The 21,629-nt window shown below is 34.3% G+C and overlaps 1 protein-coding gene across 4 annotated transcripts in view; it reads left to right on the plus strand.

Annotated features, from left to right (window-relative positions):
- The window catches only part of MBD5 (methyl-CpG binding domain protein 5), a 451,089-nt gene that overhangs the window by 171,808 nt on the left and 257,652 nt on the right, over positions 1–21,629 (plus strand). For all 4 annotated transcript variants that reach the window (XM_045033740.1, XM_045033739.1, XM_045033741.1 and 1 more), the window contains exon 2: positions 3,649–3,742. The gene's annotated coding sequence lies outside the window, so the exon portion shown is untranslated. The remainder of the gene's footprint in view (positions 1–3,648; positions 3,743–21,629) is intronic.

The following is a 21,629-nucleotide window of genomic DNA, read 5'->3' on the forward strand; positions in this document are numbered from 1 at the left end:
ATTGTCATTATAGAATATAATTTAGTTTTCTCTTTTTTGCCATAGTATTTTGTTGATTACCTACACAGTTTACTTAGGTTAGGAGGATAGCACAGCTTACAAAATACATTACCCATAAACATTATTTTAGCTTATCTACATCGATTTATTGCTAAAGTCCTATTTATATTTTAAAGTTATTTCTTATCCAGGATGCCTCAGGATTATCTTTTAAGATTAGAAATATAATCTTAGAGGGTGCCTGGGCGGTTCAGTCGGTTAAGCATCAGACTTCGGCTCCTGATCTCACAGTTCATGAGTTTGAGCCCCATGTTGGGCTCTGTGCTGATAGCTCAGAGCCTGGACCCTGATTCAGTGTCTCACTCTCTCTTTTGCCCCCTCCCACTCACGGAAGGACTGATACCCTTCCTTAATGCTTTTTAATTTTTTTTTTTTTTAATTTTGAGAAAGAGAGAGAGAGAGAGCAGGGAAAGAGAGAGAGAATACAGAGCCCAGAACAGGGCTCGAACCCACAAACCATGAGATTATGACCTGAGCCAAAACCAAGAGTCCATTGCTCAACCGACTGAGCCACCCAGGTGTCTCTCCTTCTTAATACTTAAAAACAAACAAACAAACAAACAAACAAAAAACCCTAGGCCCCAGCACCACACCATACCAGTTAAATAAGAATATCTAAGAAATATACCAAATCTCAGTATAGTTAAAAGTGTCCCGAATATTTTTTAATGTTTATTTTTGAGAGAGAGAGAGACAGAGCACAAGTGGGGGAGGGGCAGGTAGAGAGGGAGATACAGAATCTGAAGAAGACTCCAGGCTCTGAACTGTCAGCACAGAGCCCAACATGGGGCTCAAACTCACGAGCCCTGAAATCATGACCTGAGACCATGACCCGAGCCAAAGTCAGATTTCAACCGACTAAGCCACCCAAGCACCCACCCCCCAAGTATTTTTAATGTGCAGCTGTAACTAAGAAACTACTCTAATGAGAGATCTACAGCAATGAGCAAAAGGATCATGTAATTGAATCCAAAAACTATCGCTGTTTGGCTTGGGAATCCATAATACTCAAAATCACATATTCGTATGGCATTATATCCTTCAAATCCTTGTTTCCCTAACTGCTTGTCTTAGGCTTGTTTTTTAAAAAAATCAAAGAGAGAATAAAATTCTTCTGTGTGTGTTTATGTGTGGCCATTTTTTATTTAAGTATAATTGACATATTTCATTAGTTTCATGTGTACAACATAGAGATTCCACATTTGTATACATTGCAATCACTACAATACGTCTAGCTACTATCTGTTACCATACAAAGGTAATACAATATTATTGACTACATTCTCTGTGCTGTACATTACATTCTCAAGACTTATTTTTTTCTTTTCAAATTTTTATTTAAATTCTAGTTATTTAACATATAGTGTAATATTGTTTTCAGAAGTAGAATTTATTTTCATCACTAACATATAACACCCAGTGCCCAACACAACAAGTTCCCTCCTTAATACCCATCATCCATTTAGCCCATCTCCCTGCCACATCCTTCCATCAACCCTCATTTTGTTCTCTATCATAAAGTCTCTTATAGTTTGTTTCCCTCTCTCTTTCTCCCCTCTTCTTACATGTTCATCTGTTTTATTTCTTAAATTCCACATGAGTGAAATCATATGGTATTTGTCTTTCTCTGCCTGACTTATTTCGCTTAGCATAGTACACTGTAGCTCAGACTCTTCATTGCAAATGGCAGGATTTCATTCCTTTTGATGGCTGAGTAATATTCCATTACATACATATGTAACGCATCTCTTTTCCTATGTTGCATTTATTTTTTGAGAGAGAGCATGAGCCAGGGAGGTGTAGAGAGAAAGGGGTACAGAGGATCCAAGGCAGGCTTTGTGTTGACGGGCTGACAGCAGCAAGCCCAATGCAGGGTTTGAACCCGTGAACCTTGAGATCATGAACTGAGCCAAAGTTGGATAATCAACTGACCACTCAGATGCCCCATATACCACATCTTCTTTATCCATTCTTCAGTCGATAGGCATTTGGTTCTTTCCATATCTTGGCTATTGTTTATAATGCTGCTATAAACATCGGGGTAAATGTACCCCAATGAATCTATATTTTTGTATCTTTTGGATAAATATCTAGTAGTGCATTTGCTGGATTGTAGGTAGTTCTATTTTTAACTTTTTGAGGAAACTCCATACTGTGTTTCAGACTGGCTGCTCCAGTTTGCATTCCCACCAACAGTGCAAGAAGGTTCCCCTTTCTCCATATCCTCACCAACATCTGTTTCTTGTGATGTTAATTTTAGCCATTCTGACTAGTGTGAGGTGGTATCTCATTGTGGTTTTGATTTGTATTTCCTTGGGGATGAGTGATGTTGATCATCTGTTCATTTGTCTGTTAGCCATATGGATGTCTTCAAAAGTATTGATTCATGTCCTCTGCCCATTTCTTCGCTGGATTATTTGTTTTGAGTGTTTAGTTTAATAAGTTCTTTATACATTTTGGATACTAACCCTTTATCAGATATGTCATTTGGAAATATCTTCCATTCTGTAAGCTGCCTTTTAGTTTTACTGATTGTTTCCTTCACTGTGCAGAAGCTTTTTATCTCCTTAAAAAATGTTTCTTTATTTATTTTTGAGAAAGAGAAAGAGAGAGAGGATGGGAAAGGGCCAGAGAGAGAGAATCCCAAGCAGGCTCTATGCTGGCAGCTCAGTGTGGGGCTTGATCTCACGAATTGTGAGATCATGACCTGAACCAAAATCAAGAGTCAGATGCTCAGCCCCTGAGCCACCAGGCTCCCTGAGAAGTTTTTTATCTTGATGAAGTCCCAATAGTTCATTTTTGCTTTTGTGTCCCTTGCCTCTGAAGACATTTCTGGTAAGAAGTTGCTATGGCTAAAGTCAAAGAGGTTCTGCCTATGTTCTCTAGGATTTGATGGTTTCCTGTCTCAAATTCAGGTCTTTCATCCATTCTGAATTTATTTTTGTGTACCATGTAAGAAAGTGGTCCAGTTTCATTCCAAAATCATATTCTTCTAGGAAAGAACATTTTGTTTAGATAATCCTAATTCTCAATTAGTGGCAATTTCTCTTAAAAGATCTCTGAAAGCTTCCTTAGGTTGGTGTTTATAAAGTACTGATTGGGCAGTTTAAGTAATATTGACCTTTTTTATGAGGATGATATTTAACTTGTTGATCTCTTTGATTTTGGCATTTATAAGCAACTCAGATATAATCAAGAATATATTTTTGTGATCCATTTGAGCAAGGAAAATATTTCCTGGGGTAGGGCTATGTTCATGTAGAACCTCAGAATCAATGTATTTAAAATTATATTTCTTAAAAATGCTCATAGAAACTTGGTAGCCAGATAAAATTAGGACAATGGAAAGCACTAAATTTTCTGGCATGAATCAAAATATATGTTCCACAAAACTTTCTGATTCTTCTAAATGGAAAAATCTCATTATTACTGGTGTTTATTTATATAAAATATGTCCTATGAGATATGCCTCCCCTTGTCCAAACTTAATAAAATCATAAAGAATAATTTTTACATCCGCTTATATGTTTAAAATAAACAATATTTATAACCACAAATTCATGATATTTTCTTTTGTTTCTTTTTTAGATGCTTATTGAGGATGCCAGTTTCTGCATATGGGAAGTAGATATTGAAGGTTATATGGTTTACAGACAAGATCTTTAAAATATAGATACTCAAGGTAAGTAATAGATACAACCTCATAAATCATCTCATTTAAATGGTTAGGGTTTCAGACTGTACTTTGACTTGCTAAACTTGTTTTATCACTAGCCCTATCTAAGCGACTTCAAAACCATATTCATTCATATTCAGACACAAGGTGTTATGCCCTAACACTATCATGACAGGAAGTGTCATATGTCATTTATAATAGGAAGTGGATAAAATTGATATATTATTATGGAAGTGTGCAAACCAATTAAGAAGAATGGAGAAGAAATGAAGTAGCTTCCATTAAATCTGTGGGCTCAACTCAGTAGTGTTTAATTTGGAAGATTAAACAAAAACTACTATTCACTGCACTTTCTTCTGAATACCATATTCATTAATCAGTTCTTTGACTACATTAGGAACATGTTCTTTAACCACTCCAAAAAACTCTGTCATACTTTCAAATACTCAGAGTGTTACCTCTGAATACCAAATCTCTTTTCACTATTTCTTGAGTCCCCAAAGATTTTTCTTTACCTACCATATCCTTTTTAGCATGTTCTGTCCATGCCTCCCGTGACTGCTTACATGTTCACATTATTAAGTATATTTCCGAATATATTTTGGTACAGTTTTCAGTGAGATATGAGGCGCACAAAATGTTAAAAAAGAAAAAAGTATTTTAAATAATGTTTCATGCCAGGCAGTTACCATGTAACCTTAGAGACTATGTGACCAGTAAATGGGACATTTTTTTCAGCTCTAGAATCCTCTCTAAGTGGAAATAAGAGACTGTAAAATCTAATTTTATTGTATCTTCAGAAGAAATAAATATGGATTTTGAAAAGTCCTAATTTTTAAATATCAGCACAAAATTTTGCCTGTGAAAAAAATCTCCTTTGCCAAATGTGTGAACGAAATAAAACAGTTTACAGCCTCTGCTGTGGAAATTTTTTCCCTTTGTTCTGTTTTTCTTTATTCTTTTAGAGTGCAACTACTTTAGAGTCTATTTTTTCCCCTTAATTTGTGGGTAGCAGCTTATTGATTTTGCTAGTTTTTTGTGATGAATATTATTATCAGAAATGACTTATCTTGAAAATATAAATGACATTACTTACTTCTAATTCATTTCTATAGTTAACATATGGTGAGTTGGTTCCTTGGAACAGCTATTCAATTGTTTTCTGAATTATAATAATTAGACAATTATTTTTATAGTTCCTCCATCTCCACAGTCTTAAACCAGATCCTCTCAATTAAAGAAAAAAATAATAAGGAGTCTTTTTTTTTTTTTAAAGGAACTTTTGCATAAGAATAGAGCTAAACATGCTCCTCAGTTCATTGCACGCTGTCATCATTGGTCCATGCAAAGCACTTATTTTATTTGTTTATACATATTCTTTTATTTTCATTTCTAGTCCCATGCTTCTGACCTTGACCCATAGGAAACCATTCTGACAGTCATTATAATAACTACTGCACCATTCTCTTTTGTTTATGTGTATTTTCATAAGGCATTGCTTTTATATACATGTATTTTTAAATATTTTAAATAGAAAATTTAAAATAAATTAAAAAAAAGAGAGAATATGTTATGAATCTTCATGGGCCCATCTCTCAGCTTCAGCAGTTATCTCACGGTTGGGCTTGGGTTAATTATATCTCTACCCTGCCCCCTGCCCCATTTTATGTGTATGAAATTTTATTATGCGTAGATGGTATTGTGCTATGTAGTTCATTTTCTTCCTACTGTTTTATTTTAATTAACCTTAAGTGTTTATCATTTACTTATATTGTCATGTTTACATCGCTTCTAACTGCTGCATAGTATTCCATCGTTTGTAGCTACCATGTTTTAACTACTTGTATTTCCCAGTGATTGCCATCCAGACTTTTGTCACAACAAACACTGCTATAATGAACATTATCACACATGCTTTATCGTGGACTTTGCAAGGATTTCTTTGGGATATATATGCGAGCACAATTGCTGGGTAATAGGATACATGTTTATACTTAACTTGACCAAGTTCTGCTAGTTGCTCTACCAAATAAAATACTTTGGTCCACACCTTCACCAGCAGTAACCTCAGTCAGTCCTGCCAACCTTGACATTATCTAGCTTGCTAATATTTTGTGCTAATATTATGTGCATAATTTTATAGCTTATTATTTTAATTTTAATTCCTCTTATCAATAATGAGTTTGAGTACTGCTTCATATTTTTATTGGCCTTTTGGCTTCCCTTTTCTGAAATTGTTTGTTCGCACTCTTTATTTTTCATGTGGGTTCTTTTGACTAATGTTCTTTAAGAGTTTGTCATAGGTATTCTAGGTATTCATTTCCTATTAGTTTTAAATATTAAAAAATATCTGCATCCCATTTTTTTCAACTTTTTAATCTTGTGCTTGATATTCTTTGAGTAAACATCAATATTTTAAAACTTGATTAAAATATTTTCTGGATGTATATCATTTGTGTACAGAAATGCTACTGATTTTTTGAAAATTGATACAAGTTCTAACAACGTTGCTGAACTCTCTTATTCTTAATAGATTGTTCTGTTGTCTAGAAAAATGATCATATATCAGTTCCAAAAGTGATAGTTTTCTCTCTACCCTTCCCATCCTCATACTTTTACTTTTTTCTTCTTTCTAATACCTTTGATCAATTCCTCTGGAACTAAACAGTAGTAGTGACAGTGGGCATCCTTATCTTATGCCCAGTCTTAAAGAGGATGCATCTAGTTTCTCACTTCTCACTGACGTATAATGCTTACTGAAGGTTTTTAACATACAACCTTTACTAAATTATGAAAGTTCTTCTATTTCTAGCTTCGTATGCATAAATAGATATTGAACCCTATAAAATGCTTTTTATGCATCTTCGAAACAATCACATGACATTTATCCTTTGGTATATTAACGTTGTGAATTATATGAATAGAATTTCTAATGTGAAACCATCCCTGTGTTTCTAGTGATCATGGTGTTTTATTTTTAATGTTATTTTATTTGGTTAGCAAATATTTTATTTAGGATTTTAGAATCTACATTCCTAAATGAAATGTGCTGTAATTGTTTTCTCTTTATTTTCCTTGTCCGACTTTGCAATTAAGATGACACCAGCCTAATAAAATAAGATGGACAGCTTTTACTCTTTTTCTATTTTCTGGAACAACTTTACAAGATATGAATTTACTGTTTCTTTAATGTTTGTTAAAACTCATAATGTTTAACTCATGTTAAAACTCATGGAGTGCCTGGCTGGCTTCATTGGTAGAGCATGCAACTTTATGAGTTTGAGCCCCATGTTGAGTGTAGAGATTACTTAAAAATAAAATCTTTAAAAAAAAACCTATCTGGTTCTGAGGATTTTTGTGAGACTTCTATGAATGCTATTTATGTCTTTAAATACTTATTGATCTATTCAAGTTTTTTCCTCCCTTCTTCAGTCTTCTCCCAAGGTACTGATGACACCTGACGGTCTCCCCACCTGCAGACATAGTCCAGACTCACTTTCGTAGGATACACCTAGACAGCCTCAGTCTCCACATCTAACTGAGCCATATGATAATGGTCACCCCCCTTTTGAACTGATTAGAGCTTCAGTTTTTAACCCTGACCAATGGGCTCTGATCTGCCCAGTCTTGCTTCACTTAAACTCCCATTGCCACATACCTAAATTAATCCTACTGTCCATTAGTTTTCTACTCTACCACAAACAGAAAGTTTGGTTAGTGATACCCTGAATTGAGTTCCTTCTATCCCCTACTAAAGTTGTTGCCATACTCTGGTTACATGTGTCAAGGTTATATAAATGGTAAATATTCTGCCAAAAAAATATGTGAGGTATATAAGTTCAGGGTAGGCATGTGTTGGGAAAAAAATCAGCAGTCATCTGGTCTAATGTCCTTTATAGTATGTACCAAATGGTAGTTAACTCTAGAAGATACTCGCTTTATCCCCAGAATTTGAAACTTCATAATAACCCTGTATTATTAAAAGAAAAATTAAAGTTATTTCTACTTACAAAAGGAAGAAGTAGAGATTATAAGCAAGAATTTCATACACCCACTAACAACAAAACAAACTTTCAATAAAAATATAATAGTTATCATAATTTTTTGATACATTTAAGTGTTTCTTACCATCTTATTTCAGTTTTTTTCCACACACTTTGTGTATCTTTTTAATTTTTTCTTAGTTACAAGTGTAGTATTTATATATCTTTCCTAAAAAAGATTCTTGTACATTCTGACATCCTGTTGTCTCTCTCACCTTCCCCAACTGCATCATGTTGCTACTATCTACTTTAAACAACAAAATATCGCAGTCAATTTTTCTCTTTTTCTTTGCTGCTATTTTTAAAGACAACAAACTTTACCAAGGTACTCTATCAGCATTACTTTGTACATCATCTTTTTAATAAGTGTAGTGTTCTTTTTTCTCTTTTTCCCTTTAAAAATTTTTAAATTTTAATTCCAGTACAGTTAACATACAGTGTTATATTGTTTTCATGTGTACAATATAGTAATTCAGCAATTCTGTACATTACTCAGTGCTCATCACAATAAGTGTACTCTTAAATACAATAATAATAATGTTTACCCTTCACCTGTTTCACCCATCCACCCCACCTACCTCCCCATCTGGTAGCCATCAGTTTGTTCTCTATACTTAAGAATCTGTTTTTTGGTTTCTTTCTTTTTTTATTTGTTTCTTGAAATTGCACATATGAGTGAAATCATATGGTATTTGTCTTTGACTGACTTACTGCAGTTAGCATTATACTCTTTAGATCCATCTATGTTGTTGCAAATGCCCAGACTTCATTCTTTTTTATGATTGAATAATATTCTATTGTGTGTATTCACCATATTTTCTTTATCCATTAACCTATCGATAGACACTTGGGCTGCTTCCATATCTTAGCTATTGTAAATAATGCTGCATTAAGCATAGGAGTGCATATTTCTTTTCAAATTAGTGTTTTCATATTCTTAGGCTAAATACCCAGTAGTGGAATTACTGGATGATATGGTATATAATTCTATTTTTAATTTTTTAAGGGATCTTCATACTGTTTTCCACAGAGGCTGCACCCCAGTTTGCATTTCCACCAACAGTGCAAAAGTATTTCTTTTTTTCCATATCCTCACCAACACTTGTTGTTTCTTGTTTTTTTTAACTTTAGCCATCACGACAAGTGTGGGGTGATATCTCATTATAGTTTTGGTTTGCATTTCCCTGATGTTTAGAGATATTGAATATCTTTTCCTGTGTCTGTTGGCCATCTATATGTCTTCTTGGGAGATATGTCTGATCATGTTATGCCCATTTTTCAATTGGATTATTTGTTTTTTGGGTGTTGAGTTGTATCAGTTCCTTATATATTTTAGATACTAATTCTTTATTGGATATGTCATATGCAAATATCTTCTTCCATTCAGTAGGCTACCTTTTTCTTTTGTTGATTGTTTCCTTCACTGTGTAGAAGCTTTTTATTTTGATATAGTTGCAATACCGTATTTTTGCTTTTGTTACCCTTGCCATAGGAGACATATCTAGAAAAATGTTGCTATGGCCAATGTCAGAGAAATTACTGCCTGTCCTCTCTTGTAGGACTTTTGTAGTTTCAGGTATCACATTTAGGTGTTTAATCCATTTTGAGTTTATTTTTGTGTATAGTGTACGGAATTGGTCCAGTCTTATTCTTTTGCACATAGCTGTCCAGTTTCCCAACACTATTTGTTGAAGAACCTCTTTTTCCCATTTCATATTCTTGCCTCCTTTGACTAAGATTAATTGACCATATAATTGTTTTTATTTCTGGGCTCTCTATTCTGTTCCATTGATCTATGTGTCTGTTTTGGTGCCAGTACACTGTGTTGATTACTACAGCTTTGTAGTATATCTTGAAATCTAGGATTGTGATTCCTCCAGTTTTGTTCTTTTTCTTAAAAAAAATTTTTTTTAATGTTTATTTATTTTTGAGAGAGAGAAAGAGACAGAGCATGAGCTGGGGAGAAGCAGAGAGAGAAGGAGACACAGAATCTGAAGCAGGCTCCAGGCTCTGAGCTGTCACCACAGAGCCTGATGCGGGGCTCAAACCCACAAACCATGAGATCATGACATGAGCCGAAGTTGGACACTTAACCGACTGAGCCACCCAGGCGCCCCCAGTTTTGTTCTTTTTCAAAGTTGCTTTGGCTATTTGGGGTCTTTTGTGCTTCCATACAAATTTAGGATTGTTTGTTTTAGTTCTGTGAGAAATGCTGTTGGTATTTTGATAGGGGTTGCATTAAATCTGTAGGTTGCTTTCGGTAGTATACATATTTAACAGTTTTGTCCTTCTGATCCATTATCATTGAATATCTTTCCATTTGCTTGTGTCATCTTCAGTTTCTTTCATCAATATTTTATAGTTCTCAGAGAACAGATTTTTCACCTCCTTGGTTAAGTATTATTCTTGGGTTTTTATTTTTTGATGTAATTATATATGAGATTGTTTTCTTAATTCCTCTTTCTACTGCTTCATTATTAGTGTATAGAAATACAATGGATTTCTGTATGTTGATTTTGTATCCTGTGACCTTACTGAATTCACTTATCAGTTCTAGTAGTTTTTCTATATATAATGTCATGTCATCTGCAAATAGTGAAAGTTCTACTTCTTCCTTACCAATTTGGATGCCTTTTATTTTTTTGTTTTCTGATTCCTGTGGCTAGAACTTCCAGTACTATATTGAATAAAAGTGATAAGAGTGGACATCCTTGTCTTGTTCCTGAGCTTAGGGGAAAAGCTCTCCATTTTTTGCCATTGAGTTTGATGTTAGCTGTGGGTTTTTCATGCATGGCCTTTATTATGTTGAGCTGCTATGTTCCCTCTAAACGTGCTTTGTGGAGAGTTTTTGTCATGAATGGTTGTACTTTGTCCAATTCTCTTTCTGCATCTATTGAAATCATTGTATGATTTTTAATCCTTTCTCTTAGAGATTACTTTGTACATCTTTTAAAGACATTGTTCATTTCTCTTTCTTTTTTTAATTTTTATTTTTATTTTTGAGAAAGAGAGAGAATGTGTGTGAGAAAGGTGGACAAAGGATCTGAAGCATGCTCTGTGCTGACAGCAGAGAGCTGATGCAGGGCTGGAACTCAGGAACACTGAGACTATGACCCAAGCTGAAGTTGGACGCCTAACTGACTAAGCCATCCAGGCACCCTGCTTCTCTTTCTATTTGAGTATTTAATCAACAACTGTTTTATGAGGCCTTATATACTTGAAAACATATTATCATAACCTCATATTTTAATGACTATATAGCTATATATCCAACTCTAGATTTTATGTTTCCTTCAATACTTTGAAAATCCATGGTTTCTTGTCTTGTTACCTTCATCATTTCTAATTTTTTTCTCCACATCTCTGTTATTCAGATAGTAGTGACAAGCCCTTTGTCTTTCTTTTATATTTCTATTTCCTTGTTTTTCCTTAGCATTGAAGATTTCCTGAAACTTCCGTCTTCAAATTCATTAATTCATTTGTTATTTTAATTCTACTTTTTATGAAATCTATGTTTCAGATTTTATAGTTTTTGTACCTCATAGTTCTGCTTGCTTCTTTGTTTTCTTATTCTTGTTACCTATTGCTAATATGTTCCTTTATGTCTTTTGGGATGTTTATTAGGCTATTTTTAAATCTTGGGCCATTAGATCTAACATTGTAGCTTTTCTTAGAATCTTTATGCCAATTTTATTTTCTTTGGAAATAGTTGTGCTCCTTGCAATGTCTTGATATTTGGTTTTGTAGGACCATTTCCCTCTGGATTGACTATTGTATCTGGCATTACATATAGGGAGAGGCCAGCACTCAGTCCATGTCATTCTCAGTGAGCTCAGAGGATGGGAGGTAGGTAGGAAAGCCCCAAGCCACCGATAAAATCACAATTAATAATTTATCAAATCAACAAAGTGATACCTGAAGTCTGTACTTCAACATTTCCCCTCATTCCCCCATCCCACCAGAAAGAAGCAGCAACCAAAACTGATGATTGTTTTTCACCAACTCTCTGATTTGGTACAAAAGAATAGGGACATGACTGCCCAATGTCCCCTCATGTTTTCTCAGCTGTTTATAAGTACTCTGTTTACTCCTGAAGGCATTTCTATAGTAGTCTGAGCCCCTGCAGATATGGGAACAGTCAGTTTTTGTCTCAAGGCAATGAGAGGAAAGAATCCAAAACAGAACTCCATTAGTTTACTTCCTATTTTGTCTTCCCACAGCCTATAAGCCTCCTCTTGTCTAGAACCTCGGGTTCCATGGCCCAAGCACATTTTCAAGTTCAAAACGGTACTCTATACCACCTTGCCTTTTTGAGGAGTTTTCAAGTTTTCTTATTCTTGACTTTTCCTGTCTATAACTTCTACTGGAGCTGATGCTTAGAGAGAGATCCAATAGTTATTCTAGTCAACATCTTGGTATTATCATCCTGGAATAAATTCTAACAGAAGAAGAAACTCTAACAAAAGCTTTACCTATGTGTGTACTTTTTGACCCAGGGATCACATTTCTAGAAATTTCTTGTAAGTATATTATCAAGATGTTTGATGTTTGAAAACAATTAAAATGCCCAACAATAGGAGTTAATTAAATAAACCTATATTGATAGAATAAACTTTTCTGAGATAACTAATTTTTTGCTACTCATTTTTGTTTTTAAAAAACTGAATGTCAGGGTACCTGTGTAGCTCAGTCAGTTAAGTGACCAACTCTTGATCTCAGCTCAGGTCTTAGATCCTCAGAATCGTGAGTTCAAGCCCCACGTTGGACTCCACTCTGGGTGTGGAGCCTACTGAAGGAAAGAAAGAAAGAAAGAAAGAAAGAAAGAAAGAAAGAAAGAAAGAAAGAAAGAAAGAAAGAAAGAAAGAAAGAAGAAAAAAAAAGAAAGAAAAGAAAAGAAAAGAAAAGAAAGAAAGAAAGAAAGAAAGAAAGAAAGAAAGAAAGAAAGAAAAGAAAGAAAGGAAAGAAAGAAAGAAAAGAAATGTGAGAAGTGCTTAGGTGGCTCAGTTGGTTGAGTATCCAACTCTGGATTTCAGCTCAGGTCATGATCTCATGGTTCGTGAGTTTGAGCCCCACATCAGGTTCTGCACTCACATCTCAGAGCCTGCTTGGGATTCTCTCTCTCTCTCTCTCTCTCTCTCTCTCTCTGCTCTCCCTCACTTCTCTCAAAATAAATAAATAAGCATTAAAAAAGGGGAATGTCTACATAATGTGCAGTAAAATGGGACAGAGATTATCTTCTAGTATAAAATGATGGGTGGATTTATTTTTGCTGTCCTTTTTTATGCTTTTCTAAATTTCCATGATAAGCATATATTGCTTTTATACTCTAAATTAGGAATACACACACACACACACACACACACATATTTTAATAAAGCAGAACCAATCAACTGGAATGTGGGGGGCTGGATGTGACAGGCATTTAGTTTGCATTTTTCTTCTCTGTTCACTTGATTTTTTTTTCCTAAATTTGAAATCAAGGAAGAAAAGGAAAATTACTGATTGACATAATTTTCACTGCCTTCTTAAAATATGGAAAATAATTCATCTGAATAATCCAACATTTGTCTTTGGAGATGTAAAAAATAAAGGACATCACAGTGGCTCATACTATTTATTTAGAAGGCTTATTTGACCTTTGTGGGCTTACATAGGTAGCCCTTACATGTGGATATTTAGCCCTTTTATGTGGATATATTTATAACTCTATTAAAATGCTTTTTCAGGTGCACCTGGGTGGCCCTTTCAGTTGAGCCTCTGACTCTTGATTTCAGCTCAGGTCATGATCCCAGGGTCATGGGATCAAGACTCACATGTTGGGGAGCCTGCTTAACATTCTCTCTCTCTCTCTCTCTCTCTGCCCCTCCTCCCTACTTGTGCACATTCTTTTTCTCTCTAAAATTATATATATATATGTATATATATATATATATATACATATGTATACATATATACATATGTATATATATATATATACATATATATATATATATATATATATATTCGAACTAATTATTTTACTTCCTATGCCCAACTATAGCATTCTTATGAGGAAGGTATTATGCCTGCTTAATCATGTATCCTCATACATATGGTACATATGTCCTCTGACCTCACTGACAATGGCATAGACTTAGCGCTGACCTCTCTCCTTATGTAATGCCAGATACAGTAACCAATCCAGGGGAGAACAGACTAAGAATTACCAGGGATGGTATAATTAGCAAAGTCTTTAAAACAGCTTATTGTTTACTTATTCAGGGATTTAAAGAAAAACATTAAAATAATGATACATGAAATGAGATATCCACTGGATAGGTTAAGCAGTGCATTAGACACTGCAGATAAAAATATAAGTGGACTTCAAGAAATTTTCCAAACTGAAGCAGAGAGTAAGACAACTATAAAAAAAAAAAAAAAGGATGACACCTTAGTGTCCTGGTACCCTGTAGTCTAGAAACTGTGTAATTGGAGTTCCAGAAAGAAGAAATATTTCAAGAAATTATGACCAAAATTTTTCCATGTTTGATGAAAAATACAAACTCACAAAACCAAGAAGTTCAACTAACTTCAAACAGGAAAGAAAACCACACCAAGACATAACTTCTGAAAGCCAACAATAAAAATAAAAATCATACAGGCCCAGAAAAAAGGCACATTATATATACAACACAAAAGATAAAAAAATTTACTGACTTCTCTACAGAAATACTGAAAATCAGAAAACATTGGAATGAGATCAGCACTGAAAGAGGAAAGCCATGAACTTAAAATTATATATCCAGTAAAAACATCTAAAATAATGACCTTTGCAGATAAAACAGCAAAGTAACTGAGGAAATTCATTACCAGTAGACGTTTGTTACAAGAAATGTTAAATGAATTCTTAAAGTAGAAGAAAAACAGTACTAGATGGAGCACAATTCACACAAAGAAATGAAGAGCCCCAGAAATGGTAAATATATAGGTAAATAAGAGACTGCTTTTTTCTCATTTAAATTTTTAAAAGATAATTGAGTGTAAAAAATAGAAATATGTGATCCAATAATTCTACTGGATATTTACCTAAAGAAAGTGAAAACACTAACTTGAAAAAGATATGTACCCCTGTATTTATCACAGCATTATTTACAATAGCCAAGGTATGGAAACAACCTTAGTGTGCATCCACAGATGAATGGATAAAGAAGATGAGGTAGGTGTGTGTGTGTGTGTGTGTGTGTGTGTGTGTGTGTGTAGTATTCCATAATACATATGGAATATTAGCCGTAAAAAAGAATGAGATCTTGCCATTTATCACAACATGGATGGGCCTAGAGAATATAATGCTACGTGAAATGAGTCAGACAAAGAAAGCCAAATACAATATGATTTCAGTCATATGTGGAATTTAATAATCAAATGAACAAAGAAAAACAAAAAACAAATAGGTGGTTGACATAGAGGACATGGGTAGGGGTATGGAGAAAATAGATAAAGGGAATTAAGAGTATATTTGTCACGATGAACACTGATTAATCTATAGAATTGTTGAATCATTATATTGTAAACCTAAAATTAATATAACACCGTATGTTAATTATACTGAACTAAAATCTATTTTTAATTTAAAAAAGAACTATTTAAATCAAAAGAAGTAATAAAAAGTAAGAACCAAATTGTGAGGTTTATGATGTATGTAGTAATAAAATGCATGACCACAGTGCAAAGAATGGGGGGGAGAATTGGAGGTAAAATGTCATAAGATTTTTACATTATTCAGGAAGTGGTATGGTATTATTTAAATCTATGCTGCAATAAGTTAAAGATGCATATGTAAACCCTAGAATAACCACTAAAGATATAAAGGCAGCTAATAAGACAATAGAGAAGATAAAGTGGAATACTAAAAAATTGGATGTGTTCAAAAGAAAGCAGGAACAGAGGATGAAAGAAGAGATGGGCCAAATAGAAAACAATAGCCAGATGGTAGATTTATATCCAATTATATGACAATCATATTAAGTGTAAATTGTCTAAACACTCCAGTGAATTGGAATATTTTGTTAGATTAATAATCTAGTAAAGATTCTATACCACAAGAGTTGGCAAACTTTATCAAAGAGTAGATAATCAGCATTTTAGGTTTGAGGACCATACAGTTTCTGTTACACCTACCCAATTCTGCTGTTGTAGCTCAAAAACAGCCAAAAGCAAAATGTAAGCAAGTGTTTCTGTCAGTATTTCAATAAAACTTTATTTACAAAAAAAGAAAAATAGCTGTCCTATGGGCCGTAGCTTGCCAATCCCTAGTATATTGGATAGAGGAAGTGTTTTTTAATATAAAGACACAGATAGGTTAAAAGTAAATTAACCATGCTAACACAAATCATCAGAAAGCTGAAGTGGCTAAATTAATTTTAAAGTAGACTTCTAAATGAGAAGAAAGACATCTTTACCAGTGATAAAGAAAAAACTTGATAAAAGTTCATCAAGGGGTGCCTGGGTGGCTCAGTCGGCTGGGCATCTGACTTTGGCTCAGGTCATGATCTCACGGTTCATGGGTTCGAGCCCCACATCGGGCTCTGTGCTGACAGCTCAGAGCCTGGAGCCTGCTTCAGATTCTGTGTCTCCCTCTCTCTCTGACCCTCCCCCGTTCATGCTCTGTCTCTCTCTGTCTCAAAAAATAAATAAACATTAAAAAAAAAAAAAGTTCATCAAGAGGACATAACGTCATGTGTATGCATCTAACAATAGATCTTAAAAATATATGAAGCAGACACATAGATCAATGGAATAGAATAGAGAACCCAGAAATGGACTAAAACACGTATGGCCAACTAATCTTCGACAAAGCAGGAAACAATATCCAATGGAAAAAAAGACAGTCTTTTCAGCAAATAGTGCTGGGAAAACTGGACTGCGACATGCAGAATGAAATTGAACCACTTTCTTACACTATACACAAAAAGAAATTCAAAATGGATGAAAGATCTAAACGTGAGACAAAACCCATCAAAATCCTAGGGGAGAAAACAAGCAGCATCCTCTCTGACCTCGGCCAGAGCAACCTCTTACTAGACATGTCTCCAGAGGCAAAGGGAACAAACAAAAATGAAATATTGGGACTTCATCAAGATAAAAAGCACAGCAAAGGAAACAATCAACAAAACTAAAAGACAACCAATGGAATGGGAAAAGATATTTGCAAATAGCATACTGGATAAAGGGTTACTATCTAAAATCTCTAAAGAACTTATAAAACTAAACACCAAAAAAACAATCCAGTGAAGAAATGGGCAGAAGACATGAATAGACACTTTTGAAGACATACATATGGCTAACAGACACATGAAAAGATGCTCAACATCATTCATCATAAGAGAAATACAAATCAAAACCAGTCAGAATGGCTAAAATCAACAACTCAGGAAACAACAGATGTTGGCTGTGGAGAAAGGGGAACCTTCTTGCACTGTTGGTGGGAATGCAAACTGGAGCAGCCAGTCTGCAAAACAGTATGGAGGTTCCTCAAAAAGTTAAAAATAGAACTACCCTACATTGCAGCAATTTCACTACTAGGTATTTATCCAAAGGGTACAGAAAGGCTGATTCAAAGGAGCACATACACCCCAATGTTTATAGCAGCACTATCAACAATAACCAACTTATGGAAAGAGCCCAAATGCCTATCGACTGATGAATGGATAAAGAAGATGTGGGGTGTGTGTGTATGTGTGTGCGCAATGGAATATTACTTGGCCATCAAAAAGAATGAAATCTTGCCATTTGCAACGATATGGATGGAGCTAAAGAGTATTATGCTAAGCTATATAAGTCAGTCAGAAAAAGACAAATACCATATGATTTCATTCATATGTGGAATTTAAGAAACAAGACAGATGAAGATGGGGGGGAGGAAAGAGGCAAACTAGAAAACAGACTCTGAGCATTAGAGAACAAACTGAGGGTTACTGGAGGGGAGGTGGGTGGCGGGATGGGTTAAATGGATGATGGGAATTAAGGAGGGCACTTGTGATGAGCACCAGGTGTTGTATGTAAGCAATGAATAACTAAATTCTACACCTAAAAATAATATTATAGTGTATAACAACTAAATGTATTTTAAATAAAAACTTGAAAAAAAAGATAAAGTAAATTAAACCCAAAGTAACTATAAACAAAGAAATAATATAAAAGCAGAAATCAATAAATTAGGGAATACCAAACAATAGAGAAAATCAGTGAAAGCACAAGAGCTCTTTGGAAATATCAATAAAATTGATAAACTTCTTGCAGACTGATCAAAAAATAAAAGAGAGAAAGGAAAAGTCATTAAAAGAATCAGTGGGAAATATTCATGATAGCCCTCAACTTGAGTCATATTGCAGTCTAGTCTGGCTGCTATCCCTGGTGGCATAGGTATCATTCTGGGATATCCCTTACTCATTTGTGAGATTCTCTTTTTCTCTCTCCTATGTGAAACTCCTTTTTCTTAAACCTTCGGTTTTTATTTTGTTCTCTCATTTTTGTAGAGTGAGTTTTCCAGTGGTTTCTTGAAAAAGAATGTTTAGGAGGTAATTTTATTTTATTTTAACTTTTTAAAGGTAATTTTAATTCTAAGGGGTTTTTTTTTTACTCTTGTATTGCTTTTTTTTTTTTTAATTATAGTTGACATATATCATTAGTTTCAGGTATACAACATAGTGATGTAACAATTAGGTACATTACAAAGTGCTTACCATGATAAGTGTACTTATTCTCTGTCACCATACAAAATTATTACCATATTATTGACTAAATTCCCTATGCTGTACTTTTCATTCCCAACATTCTAAGTTTTAAATTTCCATAGATATTAGATCTTTCCACTTTGGTTTCATTTGTATTGCCTTAACCTGTCATGTTTTGTAAAGGTAATTAGAAGTAGCTGTTGAAAAATGTTTTTGTGCCACCATTAAAAAATAGTTTCTATTTACTGGCTGTAACTACATAAAAGAAGTATTCTGAAAAATTGTCTTTTGTAAGAAAGAAAATTCTATAAGACATTGCTATTAAAAGAATAAATTCTGTTCATCATACTTTGTTACTCACAATTGTTTTTGCCAAAATAGATATATCCATTTGTATAGATTTCCTGTAAGTCAAATTAAGATATTTTTCATCACTAACATCAGTAAGACTTCGTATCTCGGAAACTTGGTGTCTCTTGTAAAATGCAAGAATGTAGACAACCTGCTAACCCAAGTGGTCAGTGGGAAAATTTAGCTGGAGACAGTCCTAATTCCTATTGTTGTTTCATATAAATTTGAATGGATATTGCCTAATTCATCCACAATGACTGGGAGTATTTTACTGTCAAACACAGGGGATTTTTTCCCAGACCAAATGGTGTGTGTATAATATATATGTATGAATACATATTATGTGTATAAATACATAATATATATGTATGTATATGTGTATAATATATATGTATGAATACATATAATATATATCTGAATCATATGTATGAATATGTATATGAATATATGTAACATGTATGCAGCATATACATTACATAACTATTTTGATGTACCTCCATCAACATTTACCAAATATGGGAAATTAATAGTTATTACATGAAAAATATATTGCAAATTATATTTGCCAAAACTGACAACAGAAATATTTCTGATTCCACATGTTCTTCCAGAACATATCCATTCTCTCATGAAGAGGTAAAGTTTGTTCCCCTTTTCTTTGAAATTCGGCTGCCTTGATGAGTAGAATGCAGTGGAAATGACATTAGGTAGCTTCAGAAGCTTAATCATAGTAGATAGTACAGCTCTGCCTGACTTTATATCTCTCTTGGGGTGCTCACCCTGGGAACTCGGGTCCTGATATTGTGAGGAAGCCCATGCCACAAGAGAGGTCCTACCAGGCAGAACCCCAGCCCTTATGTTGTGAGGAATCTCAAGCCACATAAGAGGTCCTACCAGGCATGTGATTAAGATGATTCCATGCCAGGCCTTCAAGCTGCCCCATCTGGCACTGAGTTAAGCAGAAACAAGCTAATATTGCTGAACTCTGCCTGAACTTGTAAACAATATAGGTTGTTTATTCTGCAGCAATAGTAACTGGTACACAAAGAGTTCTGTTTTCAAGTAAGTTTGGAAAATAGTTAATTTGAGCATCAAAAGAAGTCTCTTTTCTATAAGAAAGACTTCAATGTGCTATATGTGTGATATTCTCCAAAAAGATCATAGAGTACTTTATATAAAGTATCTGATATGTTATCATTGGAGAATGCATGTCCATGGTCATCATTTCAGTGGTTATGTATTCTATTAATAAACCATCATGCCCTTCATTTATCTGTGCTTACACATTTAGAATATTTACAACATTTTGCTGTTACATGTTTTAAGAAAAGCTTGTTTTTGTTTTTATTTACATAGACTCTATTCTTCATAGTAGAATTACTGTGCTATAGCATCGGAAACTTTTTTTAAAAATGTTTGTTTGTTTGTTTGTTTGTTTGTTTATTTATTTATTTATTTTGAGAGAAAGAGCAGAGGAGAGGCAGAAGAGAGAGAGAATCCCAAGCAGGCTACAGGCTGTCAGCACAGAGCCCAACACGGGGCTTGATTTCATGAACTGTGAGATCATGACCTGAGCTGAAAGAAATCAAGAGTCAGACACTTAACCGACTGAGCCACCTGAGCTCAGTCTAATGACTAGCTATACTAAGGTCTAAAAAAATGAAAATATTTTACATTACAATAATCAATACAAATTGTATCATTTTCTCCAAATCCTTGATAGTTTTTAACATTTAACTGCAGAGTTGTTTTAGTTTGAATTTGTTTAACTAGATTAGCATTTAACTGAATAATTATACTGTAGCCTATCCAAATCGATGCATAAAACTAGCCATTAGAAAGGCTAATAATGTGGCAGGTTTTTATAGTGATTTTAATATTAATACATTTCAGCATTTCAATCTGAATTCATACCTATAATTTTGACATTTAAAAGAAAAACAATAAATAATAAATGTGGTAATGTGTGAAAGGAGAAAACATGTTATCAATATAGATTCTATGATTTCTTATTGACACAGTTCTCTAGAACATACTTCCCATGAATGTCTACTCTACAAAGATATCATGTATACTGTACTATCATTTAAAGTATAGCTAAGCAAAGTGATCTGACTCTTAAACAAATACGTCACACGATCCAAATGAATGTTAAATCCTCCAAAATAATAATCTTGAAAAACTGTATATTTATCTCAAAATGCTAACCTTCCTTAATATTTTGAAACTCCTCTTTTAGAATTGTCTTCTAAGCTTGAAATGCAGTCTTGATTACATTGATAGTCCTCCCACCTTCTTCAACATTGCTGAGCCTCGACAAGGCTTATTTGACCATTCTATTTCTGTTTTTTTTTTTAAGTTTTTTTTTTTTTAACGTTTATTTATTTTTGGGACAGAGAGAGACAGAGCATGAACGGGGGAGGGGCAAAGAGAGAGGGAGACACAGAATCGGAAGCAGGCTCCAGGCTCTGAGCCATCAGCCCAGAGCCTGACGCGGGGCTCGAGCTCACGGACCGTGAAATCGTGACCGGGGCTGAAGTCGGAGGCTTAACCGACTGAGCCACCCAGGCGCCCCTATTTCTGTTTTTTTTAGAACTACTTTTTTAGCAACTTTAGAATATGCAGTATAGTATTATTAACTGTAGACACTATACTGTACATGACATTGCCATGACTGAGTTATTTTATAATTAGAAATTTATACCTTTTGACCCTTTCACCCATTTGGCCACTCCTGCCCCCACCTGTAGCAAACATCAATCTGTTCTCTGTCTGTAAGCTCGTGTT

The sequence above is a fragment of the Felis catus genome, chromosome C1 (genome assembly GCF_018350175.1).
Source record: "Felis catus isolate Fca126 chromosome C1, F.catus_Fca126_mat1.0, whole genome shotgun sequence".
NCBI lineage: Eukaryota > Metazoa > Chordata > Mammalia > Carnivora > Felidae > Felis > Felis catus.